At 46.3% G+C, this 14,025-nt stretch overlaps 1 long non-coding RNA gene across 1 annotated transcript; it reads left to right on the top strand.

The window, feature by feature from the left end:
* The first annotated feature begins 2,707 nt into the window (after window positions 1-2,707).
* LOC123649166 lies at window positions 2,708-5,975 on the top strand. Its single transcript, XR_006738887.1, has 3 exons — window positions 2,708-2,886; window positions 4,806-4,913; window positions 5,762-5,975. It is a non-coding gene; the product is annotated as an uncharacterized LOC123649166 (long non-coding RNA).
* The last annotated feature ends 8,050 nt before the right edge of the window (window positions 5,976-14,025 follow it).

Below are 14,025 nucleotides of genomic sequence, written 5' to 3'. Positions count from 1 at the left end.
CCTGCGACCCGGGCACTTTGGGGGCGGCCTTCTCGCTGAGGGGCAGTTGGGACCCGGCGACAGCACCCGGCGCGGGCTCGGAGTAGGCAGGGCGGACGCGCCATCTAGCGGCGGCTCTCAGAACCGCCACACGCCTCGCTCCTGCGGCTCCGCGCCCTGGGCGGGGGACCGCGGGGGACCGCGGGGGACCCGCAGGGGCGTGCTGGAGGTTCACGGAGAGGTCGCTGGATCTCGCGTCCCCTCCTTCCGGCCCGGGTGAGCCTTTCTGTGAGGATGGTCAGAAGGGCGCCTGGGCTGATGGGGGTACGCAAGAAACCGGCCTAATCAAGAGGTGACCCAACCTCCTTCGCACAGGACAGCGTCCCTTTGCTGCAGACCCCTTGTCCTCGGAATCTTGCCGTGTGCCCTGTCTCTCTACTCCTAGGCCACAAAAGCCCTGGGACACCCCTCCCAGCCTGGCTCCCCTCTTCTATGCTGGCGTGTTTCTCCTGTCTGTCGCCAGGCCTGCTGTCGCCCAGCGGTGGCTCCTGCAGAAGAGCCATTTCAACATCGTTATGAATTTAATAGTCATTTGCAAGAAAGCCTGGGAGCCTATCCCCACATTTATAACAGGATTTCCACGAGAAATGGATCCCACATTCTAAACAACCACTGACCTGTATGCGTTCGTTGGGTAAAGACTTCCGTTGCCTACAACTCACTTCTGTCTAGCATGACCCTGTAGTTCACTTCCCCAGGTCAAGTTCAAGACCTAGCAGTCAGTGGGGGCACTGTAAAAATTAAGAGTATGAGATTCCCCCCTTGGCTTCGATTGGGCCACTTGTAGGATTCAGATCTGCCCGGACAGGTCTGAGGTGCCGTGGAGAGAACCCACCAGCCAGCAGCTGAGCCACGGCTTCCAGGACCACCGAGCAGGCTGGGCGATGGCCTTCCAGAAAAGACGCGGGCCCAGCCTCAGGGAGCGTGGCTGGCTGACAGGCCCCAGCTGTCAGCTCCCCAGACTAAGCCCCAGCTTTCCAACAGGGTTTTTCTCATCTTAGGATGGCCCAGGCCAATGTTGGAGCAAGGAGGTGGCCCACCGGCCTGATGTTTCTACTCGCCACAGGACCCCTCTCCTGGGAGGCCGTGCTCCAGCGCTCCCTGTGGGACCAGCTTGCTTCCCCCCCGGCCCCTGCATGCGAGTTACTCAGCCACAGATCCTCTCTGTGCATAGCTGCCTCTCACGGCCTTTGCTGGAGCACCCAGCCTAACGGGTTGATGCATCCTATGGAACCAGAGTCCTTGACATTTTGGGGATCATGAGCCCGTTTGAGCGTATAATGTAACCGTGAGGGACTTCCCAGCATTTGCACGTGCCCAGTGTTACAGCGGGCAGGGCCTCCCAGGCCATCCCAGGGGCCTTTGAGTTGGGTTGAGAACCTCTGACTTGATGGAGGCGGGGAGGGTGGGGACTTGGGGATAATCACAGAGCTCCCCACTTCAGATCTGACCCACGGCCCAGCCTTCCGTGAGCTCATGGATTCTGTGAGAAAAAACCGGAAGCCAATTCCTTTAAGTGCGCTGTCAGGCCCCGTAGGCAGGCTGCCCGGCTTCGGCCCCGTGTGGCTCTGGCACAATGAGGACTTCAGAGAGCAGAGCCGGTCCTGCCTTGGGAACACTGGTGGCATCGGCAGCAGGAATGGTGCCCAGTCGCCAATCTGGCAGAGGCTGGGTGGGCACCTTGTTACCTAGAGCAGACCACAGTGCCCACCAGGTGCTGGAAACAAGGCTTTCCAGCACCTCTGCAAGCAGCGGACATCACCTTATCACGCCCATCCGGACAGAAAGAACAGACAACAGCTAGAAGGTGGCATCTTTTGGCATCCTCCAGAAATCCCTCCTTCCCGAAATAAGTGGCCTGGGTTGACAGGGGTTAGGTGTTCTCCATTGACATACGGAGAAAGGAGCCAGGAAAAAAGATTGTGCAGAAATGAGAATTTAGGATCTGTAAGAGCAGACACTTAGCACTTATTGTACACCATGTGCTGTTTTAAGCACCCACATATATTAACTGATTCAATCCACGTAGGACTCCATGCTGTGGGTCCTATTATTGTTCCCATTTTACTCTCAAAGAGACTGACGCACAGAGAGTGTTAGCAGCCTGCTGAAGTCACGTAGCTAAAACAGTGTGACCACTAGGATTTTGCATCTTAGGCTCGAAGGGTTCTGGGTTCATTCCCAGCTCCCCTTCTTACCAGCTGTGTGATCTCAGGTAGGTTTCATCCCTCTCTTTGACTCAGTTTCCTCCACTGAGTGTAAAATGATAATAATCCTACCTCATGGGAAGGTGTGAGGTTTAAGCAAGCTAATTATATAAAGGGTTTTTGCCGGTACACAAAGAAATGCTCAATATTACATTGAATATATGTGAAATCTTGGATCTGTGCCACCCACAGAACTCAGAGTGGCTTCTTTAAAGAAACTCCCCGTCCCAGCCCAGGCCAGCCCAGCCACCTAAGGCCTCGCCACAGGGGCCTCGTGTCCACCCTGGGTGTCCAGGGGGCCAGGCCAGAGCCATTTCCGGGTGGATTCCTGGCTGGGCCCGGGCCTTTCAGTGTCCCTCAGTCCCTCAGCACCTCACGCTTTCTACTTCAAGGGCTGTGCGTGCTGGAAGCCTGCCAGCCCCTGCACATTCCTCCCAGCCTGAATCAATAACACCCTTGTTTTCCTCGGAGGCAGCGGCCGGCGGCGTGGGAGCAGGCTGAGGGGCACTGTCACCCTGGCCAGCTGTCTGAAAGCCGGAGGGAGCGTGAACTGAGGAGGAAGGGCCTGCGGGAACACGCGCCCCTGCCTGGGGACGCCTGCTTCCCATCAGCCTGGCCCAGGGACTCACAGAGCGGAACGGTAAGGAAAGCCGCCTGCTTTGTGAAAGGATACCCTTCTAGTGGGTTTCAAAGCACCTGATTAATACCAATTTAATCACTAGGAAACTCTTCTACTACCGTTTTTGTGTAAAGCCACATGCACTCACCTTCAGCAATTTGAAGATCGGGTCCAGGAAAATGTTCCTGCAGGCAGAAGGAAGGGAGCCTGTCGGTTCTAAAGCCAGGGAAGGTGGGGGAAGAGCACCACACCTGTGTAGAGGGAGGAGCATGCGGGCGCAGGGGGGCTCTTTTTAAAAACGTGGTGTGGAGTAATTGGAAGCCCGGTGTTGTTTCACTTACAGTTTGAGTTCCATCAAGCAGGATTCCCCAATGCTCAAGGGCTTTCAACGGAGGCTTTTCTTTAAAGAACCCAAATTTTATCCTTTACTTCTCATCTTGGAGTTCCTTAATCTCATCTTCTTAGTGTTTTCTGACATGGCAGGGCACTGAGAGCCGGCGAGTGTGGTCTCGTCACCTAAGTGAGCCTCACCAGCCACGAGCTCCTCCACTGGCACGTCAGCCGGAGGCACGGCTACTTCTAAGCACTAAAAACGGCCATGTTGTCCCCGACTTTCTTTCCCTGTCGGCAGAATTAGGATCCGAGGGACTTACGACCTTTCACAGAAGCACATGCCTTTGCACTACAAGTGTTTTTTTTTCCAAAAAATAAATTTGTATAAATACATTTTTACTAACAAATGCTATTGCAAATATACCCGGAAAGTTCATTTTCAAAAACTGCCCTGAAGCTAATACTTTAGATTTTTATTCTTTTTTGTTTTTACTCAATAAAGATGAAGTGCTTATTATATGCCAGGTACTAGTCTAGCTGCTTATCTGGAGGTTCGATTTTAGAACAAGCATATTTTTTAAAGGATTTCGATTTATTAAATGTGTTAAATTTAATTTTTTAAATGATTTTAGAGTGTCAAGGTGGAATGTGGCTGGTTAGAGGAGGGGGTACTGCCAGAGATGGACTCACTGGGGAGACCTCTGGGAGCGGATCAGAGTTGAGCTGTGAGTGCCCAGGCAGAGCCAGCCACATAAAGGTGGGGAGTAAGTGGTCTAGGTAGCAGCACAGCAAGTGCAAAGGCACTGAGGTAGGGGTATGATCAGTGAGTCCAAGGAACAGAGGGTGGCTGTGGCTGGAGCAGAGTGAGGAAAACAGTGCCAGAGAGTTTAGCAGGGGCCAAGTCAGACTGTGGTCTGAGTGCCAGGCTGAGCCGTAGGGTTTCATTATAGACGCCTTGCAAAGCTTTTGGAGGTTTTTAAACTAGGAAGTGACTTGATCTGATTTGTGGTTTATGCAGATCTTCCACTGTCAAGGATTTGCTGCAAAATAACATGGGGAGAGGAGAGAAGTGGGTAGGGATATAGTTAAAACAAGACTGGCCATGAGTTAATAAGTATTGGAGCTAGATATGTTTTGTATCTGCTTGAAATTTTCTGTAATATAAGTTTACAAAAGAACTCTTTAAACTGCAAAAGAAACAAGTGGAAAATGAACCCTTTAAACCGTGAACAAACAGGACACAACAAAAGCAAAATGCCCTTTTCAGCTGCTCTGTGGAGAACAGGTTAGGGGAGGAGGGCATTCAGGTAGAGGGGTTGTGTAATAGTTCAGGCAACACCTGGCAGGGGCTTGGCCCAGGGGCAGCAGAGTCCATGAAGCAGGGCTGCATGTTCTGGAGATGGAGCCAATTGAGGGACCGGGTCTGGGGGTGATGGAGAGGGAGGGATTGGTGCAAATGGTTATAAGGCAAGTTATCATCTCCAACTGTGCCTTTTGCCACTAGATGGGACTGTCATCTACTGAACTGCATTAATTAGCTTGATTAGTTGGAGGAACTCTATTAATCATGTTTATTTTCTGATGCTTTGACATCCTGGGAGTTGAAGATGGAAGCATCTCATGATGGGAGGATCCTTGAGCAGCTCCTTGGAGGACTTCATAACCCGGAACCTTCGTCTTGGGCTTTGCATGAGTGAGAAATAAACCTTTACTGGGTTAGTTTAAGCTTCTGAGATTTGAGGATTATTTGTTCCAGCAGTTAGCCTGTTCTGATTGATACAACTGCCTGCTCTGAGTGGACAGAAATCTTATGGATAATTGAAATAATAAATAATCCCTAAGTGATAGTTTAGGCTGTTAACAAGAAGCAAATTACTCCTTCTGCCCACTCTGTGATAAGGGTTGTTTATGAGCATCAAAATTACCTAAAGACTGAGAACAGAAAGAAGGAAGACAAAGGAGAGGCCTTGAAAAATGCATATGTTGAACCAATCTCTGCGAACATCACTCAGCCAATCTATAGAGAGAGCTGAGAATAAGAAATAAGGTTGAACACAGTGACCGCTGATTTGGCGAGCACTACTGTGTGCCAGGGTATACTGTGGAAAATACATTTCACATGTGGTGCTGTCCGGGAAATTATAATGTAGTGGCGAGAGACAGAGATAGAAATGAATGAACAAAACAATAAGCATCTGTAAGTTGGAGTCAGACAAAGGGCTGAGACAGCTCCCGTGATGGGGAGCAGGGTGCTGGGGAGCCCTCTCCCAGGGCCTCAGGGAGGGGACAGGGTGGAGACCAGGACTGGGAGAGTGAGCGGAAGGGGAGGGGGGAGCAGGAAGCATCCCAGGCAGCAGGGACAGCAAAGGCCCTGAGGCTGTAAGGCCGTCCATGTTTGAACAGCCGAATAAATACCAGTGTGAGAGAAGGGGGCATCGGGGGAGGGGCATGAAATGAGGGAGAAGGACAGAGGCCGTATCACACAGGCCTGGGTCATCGTGAGAATTTTGATTTTTGTTGTCATTTCACTCTCTCACTGCTTCCTGGCCTTTCTACTTCATAGGACGCACCTCCAGCATCACCCAAAGGCTCTGGCAGTTTTACAGACAGCTTCTCTTCAGCCTCACCCTGAGTCTCTTTCCAGCCATCTGTCTGAGGCTGAGCAAAGCCCAGATTGGGGTTTCATTTATCCTCTTTCTCAAACTGCTGGCTGAGGGAGGCCGGCCCCAAACATAGGACGCAGCTTTCTGACAGCACAGGCAGGAGCCCGGCTTGGTGGTGAGTGGGCCATGTCATTGCTGCTGGAGTTTTCCACGCTGTTCTCTGCAGAGCCAGGTCAGCAAGTTGCTGCCAGGGCCCTTCACACCTGTGCTTTGGGGATTTGAGGGGAAAGACACACACCCCGGCACCACCCTCCTTGAGCCCTGGAATGAAGCCAGCATGGGTGGGGAGTGACCTACTGAGGAAAGTCCCTGGGCTCGCAGGGGGTGGGTATGAAACCCAAGTTGGGTGTGGTGCCAGGTAACCGGCCCTGCCAGAGGGTGACAGAGCTGGCACCATGGCATGACTGGGGCTGCCCAGAGACACCAGCTGGCAGCAGCCACACTTTGCCCTTAGGAGCACTCACAGCAGTCCCCACCTTTACTTGTCACACAAGCCACACTGCTTCTGACAGGCCACCACAGCCAGGCGACATCAGCCACCCAGGCAGGTGCAGAGGGCACCGTCCGGCAGCCTTTTTCTGAAGGCACGACGCCGTTTTTCTTCCCCACCCAATTAACTTCCCAGAGACCCATCTTGAAGGACTGCTTTCGTCGTAAGAACAGACAAGACAAAGATTTGTAGTGGCGGCTGCCACGCTGCTGCCATGGCGGCACTCCAGGGCACCGTTTCCTAGCGGGTCATTTGCATGGCTTGCCTGAGCTCAGCACAAATCCACAGTCAGGGCCCGGAGCGCCGGGGCACCTGCACCGGAACGATGCAGCATCGCGAGTAATGGGTCGGAATTGGCAGGCTTTCGGGAACATCCCACCAATCTTCACGTCTGCAGCCGCCACGGGTCACATAAAATGTTTGTAGCTTTAATATACAGTTTCATTTACTTGACTATCAGCTTGGGTGCAGATAATCAAAGAATGGCTCAAGGTGGAGAATTTAATATGAGAATCCAGCCAGGACTGCCAAGCCATATAAGTGCTAATGTTGCAATTTCAACCTTGGACTTAAGGTCAAGATTAATTTAGTGAAAAATATTAGTTCAAAACGTAACGGCCACCTTCTGAGTCGGGGAACAGGAGGAACTCAGGACAGGTGAGGCATGGGGTGTATAGAGACCAAATGGCAAAAGTGGGAAAATCTTTGAGAAAGAATTCAGGCAAAAGCAATGTTTTTGTCTTATATATAGGAAGATTCAGGAAAATACCATTGTTTGTGGGCTGCATTTCCCCCTCAAATGTTAATTCGTATTTGGGCACATTTGAGAAACAGCAATACTAGCAGGTTTTTTTTTTTTTTAAACACTTTACTATGGGAAGTGTGTAAATTAGAGAGAATTGTACAGGAGTTGGAAAATTTTTTCTGTAGAGACCCAGATATAAAATATTTGAGGTTTCTCAGACCATATGGTCTCTACCTCAATTATTCAACACTGTTGTAGCTCAAAAGCAGCTACAGAATATATGTAAATGAATAAATAGCAATGTGTTCTAGTAAATTTTGTTTATGGACACTGACATTTGAATTTCATATAATTTTACAAGTTATGTAATATTCTTCTTTTTTTCTGATTTTTATACCATATAAAAATATAAAAAGTCTTTTTAGTTCCCCAGATGGGGGGCTACATTTGGCCGACAGGCCATAGTTTACCCACCTCTGAAACAGTGTAAGGAGTCCCTCTCCCCAGCACCCAGGTTCAACAAAAATCAACTCATGGCCAATCTTGTTTCTTCTATTCTCCTATCCCTTTTTGCTCTCCCTGGATTCATTGAGGAAAACCCTAATCAACAAATTATTTCATCCATATTCATATTTCAGTATTTACCTCTGGAAGAGGACTCTAATTTTTAAACACGAAACTACAATATCATTATCCCATCTAAAAATATTAACAACAATCCCTTAATATCATTAAATATCCAGTTAGTATTTAGTTTTCCTGATTGTCTTATGAGTGTTTTGGGCTTTTTTCTCCCCTTTCAGTTTGTTTGAATCAGGATCTAAATAAGTTCCCTATATTGCAATTGCTTAGTAGGTTTCCTAAGTCTCCTTCAATCTTTGAGTTCCTTTCCCATATCTCTCTTTCTCTCTCTTTTTTCCTGTACACATTGTTTGTTGACGAAATTGTATGGTTTGTTCTGCAGGGTTTGCTATAGCCCAGATTTTGCCGATCGCATCTCTGTGCTGTTATGGGACCTGTTGCTTTGTCCTCTGGATTTTCTACAGTACAACAGCGTTTTTTGTCTATTGCAAATTTGAGCTAAATGCTTGATGGGATTGAGGCTTAGTTTTTTTGTGTTTGTATTTATTTTGTTTTTTCGTAAGATTATTTCCCAGATGGCATTGTATTCTCCCATCAGGAGGCACTTAATGTGTAGTTGCTTCCCTTTTTGTGATGCTAGCAGCCATGGATGTTTATTGCCTGGCTTCATTGCTTGTTTAAAAAAATTAATAGACTATTTTTTTAGAGCAGTTTTAGATTTACAAAAAATTAAGCAGATAGTACAGAGAGTTCCCTACACCCCCTTCCACACTCAGTTTCCTCTGTGATTATCATGTTGCATTCGTGTGGCTTATTTGTTTTAGTGGGTGAACCAATATTGATACATTCTTATTAATTAAAGTCCATAGTTTACATTAGGGTCCACTCTTTGTTTTGTACAGTTCTATGTGTTTTGACAGAGGCATAATGATATACATCCACCATGACGGTGTCACAGGGAGTAGTTTCACTGCTCTAAAAATCCCCTGTTCATCCACTCCCATCCCGGCACCCCAGACCCCTGACAACCACTGAATTTTCACTGTCTCCATAGTACTGCCTTTCCCAGAATGTCATATAGTTGAAATCATGCAGTATGCAGCCTTTTCAGTTTGACTTTTTTCACTTAGCAATGGGTATTTAAGACTCCTCCATGTCCTTTTGTGGCTTGATGGCCCAGTTCTTTTTAGCACTGAGAAATATTTCATTGTATGGATGTACCACAGTTTGTTTATCCATTCACCGAGTAAAGAACATCTTGATTGGTTCTGGTTTTTGGCAGCTATGAGTAAAACCAGTAAAAATATTTATATGCAGATTTTCGTGTGGAGATGTTTTCGACTCAATTGGGTAAATATTAAGGAGCATGATTGTTGGATCATTTGATAAGAATATGTTTAGCTTTTTAAAAGCTACCAAACTATTTTCCCAAGTGGCTGTACCATTTTGCGTTCCTACCAGCAATGAATGAGGATTCTTGCTGTCTGACATCCTTGTCAACATTTGGTATTGTCAGTTTTTTGGATTTTGGCCATTCTAATAGATTTTAATGGCGTCTCGTTGTTGTTTCAATTTGCATTTCCCTCATGACATAGGATATCAGTGGAACATCTTTTCACACACTTGTTTGCCATCTGTATGTCTTCTTTGGTGAGGATTCTGTTCAGATGCCCATTTTTAATTGGGTATTTTTAAAATTGTTAAGTTTTAAGAGTGATTTTCATATTTTAGATACAATCAGATATGTGCTTTGCAATATTTTCTCCCAGTCTTTTGCAGAACAGAAGTTTTTAATTTTAATTAAATCCAACTTATCAAAATTTTCTTTCATGGATCACACATTAGTGTTGCATCTAAAAGTCATCACCCAACCCAAGATCACCTATATTTTCTCCTATGTTATCTTCAAGAATTTTAAAATTTTGCATTTTACATTTAGGCCTATGATCCATTTTGAGTTAGTCTTTGAGAAAGATATAAGGTCTGTATCTAAATTTGTTCTTTTGCATGTGGATGTCCAGTTATTCCAGCATCATTTGTTAAAAAGACTTTCCTTCCTCCATTGAATTGACTTTGTTCTCTTGTCAAAGATCAATTGACTATATATGTGTGGATCTATTTCTGGGCTCTCTGTTCTGTTCCACTGATCTATTTGTCTATTCTTTCATCAATACCACACTGTCTCAATTACTGTAGCTTTATAGCAAATCTTGAAGTCAGATAGCGTCAGTTTTCTAGCTTTGTTCTTTGGTACTTTGTTGGCTATTTTGGGTCTTTTCCCTTTCCATAAAAACTTTAATATATCAGCTTTTTGATATCCACAAAATAACTTGCTGGAATTTCAACTGGGATTGCACTGAATCTATAGAGAAAGTTGTAAAGAGTTGACATCTTAATAATATCAAGTCTTCTTATCCATGAACATGTAATATCTTTCCATTTATTTAGATCATTGATTTCTTTAATCAGAGTTTTGTTGTTTTCCTCACATAGATTATATACATATTTTGTTAGATTTATATTATTTTTGGTGAGTGCTAATGTAAATGGTACTATATTTTAAATTTCAAATTCCAGTTGCTCATTGCTGGTATAAAGAGCAATTGCTCATTTATTTTTTAAGGGCTTAGAGAGTGGTGATATTCTACCATTCTTTCTCCATTTATTAGCTGATGTAGTTCTCTAAAACACTCCTCTCATCAACTCTTCAATTATCCAGAGATATGGATCATTTAGGAAAGAAAGGAAAAATGCTTGATTTCCCCCCTAGATTTACCAACTTTTTGAAAGTATTGAATTGGTTCCTTAACACCTCCAAAGTTGACCAATAAGTTTGTTATTTTTTTAGTATCATTATGAAAAATATTAGATGTGTTTCTATCTATTGCAGTTAATATCCTTATCGGTGCTCTAACTGTGTTTTTGGCATGTGGGCCTTTTCAATTGGCATCAGATGTGATTTTGATAATTTCTTTATTTCCTTATGTTACAAGATAGTCCAGGCTCATCTTATACATGTTTTTCCCCCGGACCTGATACCAACCATTTCTCCAAGGATCCCAGGTTCCTTTTAGTAGGAAATGGGGCTTAGAAACCACTGAGATATACATTCCTGTCCTTTCAGTGGTCAGAGGTAGAAATTAAAATCTATTTTATTTATTTAAGACAAAATATACTATGAGTTAATATTGATACATTCAATTTAGAAGTATGGTATAGTCTCATTGGTTTTGTAACAGTTTTTTTCTTTCTTCCATGCTAGAATTACTTTACCCCACAATACACATACAACAATGTTACCCCCAACAATATGTTTACTAAAAACAATTTAGGTTTAAAAAAATTTTTTCTAGTCCTTGTCCTTAGAGTATACCCCTCAAGAAGTATATGATGAATAATTGTATTTTACAGTTACCTGTTATAGGTCATGTCTTTGTGGTTATGCTACCTAGAAAATATGGAGTTAAATTTATTTGTTTCAATTTGGTTTTGATTTTAGGACCTGTTTTTTTTTTTAATTTAGACTTTTAAAAATAGTTACACTCATTTGTCTTTTTCATATTTTTGCCAGTTTATCGTTGGAATGAATTCCAGGAAGAGGGATCGCTGCTTCAAAGGGCAGATATGTGTGTAACTTTGCTAGACACTGCCAGATTCCCCTCTGCAGGGCTGTACCATTTTCCATTTTACCGGCAACAGACTGATGCTCTGCTCTGAAGGTGTCTCCCTATGTTTGCAGAGTGTGTTAGGGCTCATTAAGTGTTTTCTTAAAACACATCTCATTTTATCCTGGCAACTGTCCTAGGAATTAGGTAACGTGAATGGGGAAACTCAAAGTCAAAAGAGCTGAGGTGTCCTGCACACAGCAGGAAACAGGCTGACCGTAGCCCTAGTTCCACGCACGGCCACCAAGGACAAGCGTCCTGCCCCCCCTTCCTCCAGCAGGCTCTCTGCTTTCCCGCCTTCTTTCTGTTTTTCTAGCTGGATTCGCCTTTCCTCTCCTGCAGAGTCTGGATGGGGGGGGGGAGGTTCCTTGGCTATTCGATTCTCTCAGTCATTTATTTACCACGTGGCACAGGATGAGAGGCAGATGACCATGAGGATGCTGTTCCGCGCAGTCCTGGGTGGGCTGGTCAGAGCTTTGGTCTAGAAGGAGAGACCCTCAGTGTGCAGACATTGGCCTAGAATCTGCGTGTCTGGGTGGGGGTGCGTTGGAAGTGCTGGGAGAAAAATATCTGGGGAGCTTTAAAGAGGAAGAGAGGTGAGAAGAGTTTTCCTGGAGGAAGTGACACCTAAGCCGAGACCTAAGGAGTGGGTAAGATTTAGACGCGCCAAGACAGGGAAAGGAGGTTCCTGGACAGAAACAAGCTCAAAAATCAGGAGGCAGAGGCGGTGCACGGGGTACTGAAGAGATTGAAAGAACTTCTGAAGGACTAGAGATTGTCGTCTGTGTGACTGCGACTAAGCGCACTGCGGGGAGGTTCCTTAGAAGGACAGCGTCAGTCTCTGGGGCTCCTGCTTTGGAAATCCAAACTTTCGACACGATGGTAGACACCTGAGGCCCCGCCACTTTCTGCATATGGCATGACATGCCAGGGTACTTCCGACATGAGGCAGAAAGAGTCTTTTCTTCACATCTTTTCTCCTCCCAGCCTGGTGTGAGCTACCATGGACCGCAAACATTTGCTAGTGACCGGTGCTCTAGGCAATCCTGACTGCTAGCCGACCAGGTAAAGGCAATGGGAAAATATGCAGATTCAACAGCGATTTGATTATAGGCAACTATACCTAGGGCTGTACCTGGGTAGAGAGAGGGAGGGAGAAGTGCTTTTCAAGAGTGCTCAAGAATCTGGATTTGCATTTGTTTACTAGAACAAAAAGTTGGCTGATGAGTTAATGGACTGATAATTGCACTGCACCTCAATCAGTGTGTTCTCAGGGGGCTGGTATGTAAAAATAAAGATCTTTGCACCAAGATCAAATAAATCCTAGACCTTCCTGATAGAGGTTAATAAAATTAGTGAGCAAGATGGATGAGCAGGGAGACTGGAATGAGCATCTTGGATTCTGTATAAGTGAGCCATGAAAATAAGATTTCTGGGCCCATATTCCATCCTAATCGCGTCTGGCACCGAGCCTGCTCCCGCGTCGCCTGTTTGCTCCGACCCGCCCAGGGAGGGGTGTGTATAGTTGGGCACACGCAAGCAGACTTGACCCAGACTTTGTGGTAATGACTTTCTAAAACTTGGAATCCTGTGTTGTTTGGTGGTCTGCTCTAATGAAGCCTTTTTCGTGAGGTTCCTCGTTGTAGAACCGTGACGGCTGTGACGGCCATGGGTGGTTTGCACAGAACAGCGAGTGAGTTGGGATCTGACACTTGGGAGGTTGATTTGAAGTTCCATGACTCATATCTGTCCACATTCCAGAATCATTTTCCAGAAACCCCGAGGTTCATTCTGCTCTCCCTCTCAGCTTGTTCACACCCAGGACATCGATGACCATCCAGACAGTGATGGATTCCGAGTTGGAATCTGTCACCAGCGGCAGACCTCCAAAAGGCATCACCACGTGGATATTTCACTGCACCTGCCCCCCAGGCCTGGTGCGTCCCTGGTGAGCTACACCACATGCACCGAGTCACGCAAGTCCAACATTTCCAGTCCTCATACGTGCAAATCTGATTTGGACGGGTCCCAGTTCCCTTTGGGATAAGGACTTCATTCTTGAAGGAGGCTCCCAAGGCTCCACTGCATTGTGTCCCATCTGCACCTCTCCTGGATCCTCGTGCCCAGGTTGCACTTGTCCCTTTTGCACAGCGTGTCACAGGGCTGTTTTCCCACCCACCAGCCCTTGGCACCTGCCGCTTCCTGTGGTGCTCCTGACCTAGCTCATCCTCCTGTCTCAGCTCACGCACCTCCCTGTCTCGGCCACACCTTCCCTGACCCTCAGCTGAGGCCAGGGGTCTGGCCACCTGCTCTCAGAGAGCTTCACCTCCTGTGCTAACACTCAGCCCAGCTTGGGATCATACATTCACTGGTGTCATCACTCAGTGCCCTGGTGTCTCCCCCACTAGCCTGGTCTTCATGTGACCAGAGACTATGTCTGTTTTTGCCACTGTTGGACCCTCAGCAACATCCCTGGTGCCTGGCACAACACGCATGCACAATGCATGCTTGGTGAGTGAATGAACTGACTGACTCAAGCAAGGAAAGGACCTTTGATGTCTCAGCCAGCTCGGCAGAATAATCCAAAATAGGGAGCTCTGGGGGAGAAAAGGAGTATTTATTTGATGTCACAAGAATTCTAATAGAAAAGAGCATGCTGAATTTTCTAAGGCACAGGGAGGC

The sequence above is a fragment of the Lemur catta genome, chromosome 13 (assembly GCF_020740605.2).
Source record: "Lemur catta isolate mLemCat1 chromosome 13, mLemCat1.pri, whole genome shotgun sequence".
NCBI lineage: Eukaryota > Metazoa > Chordata > Mammalia > Primates > Lemuridae > Lemur > Lemur catta.
Note: the sequence above shows the minus strand (reverse complement) of the source record. Positions and strands in the feature narration are given on the sequence as shown.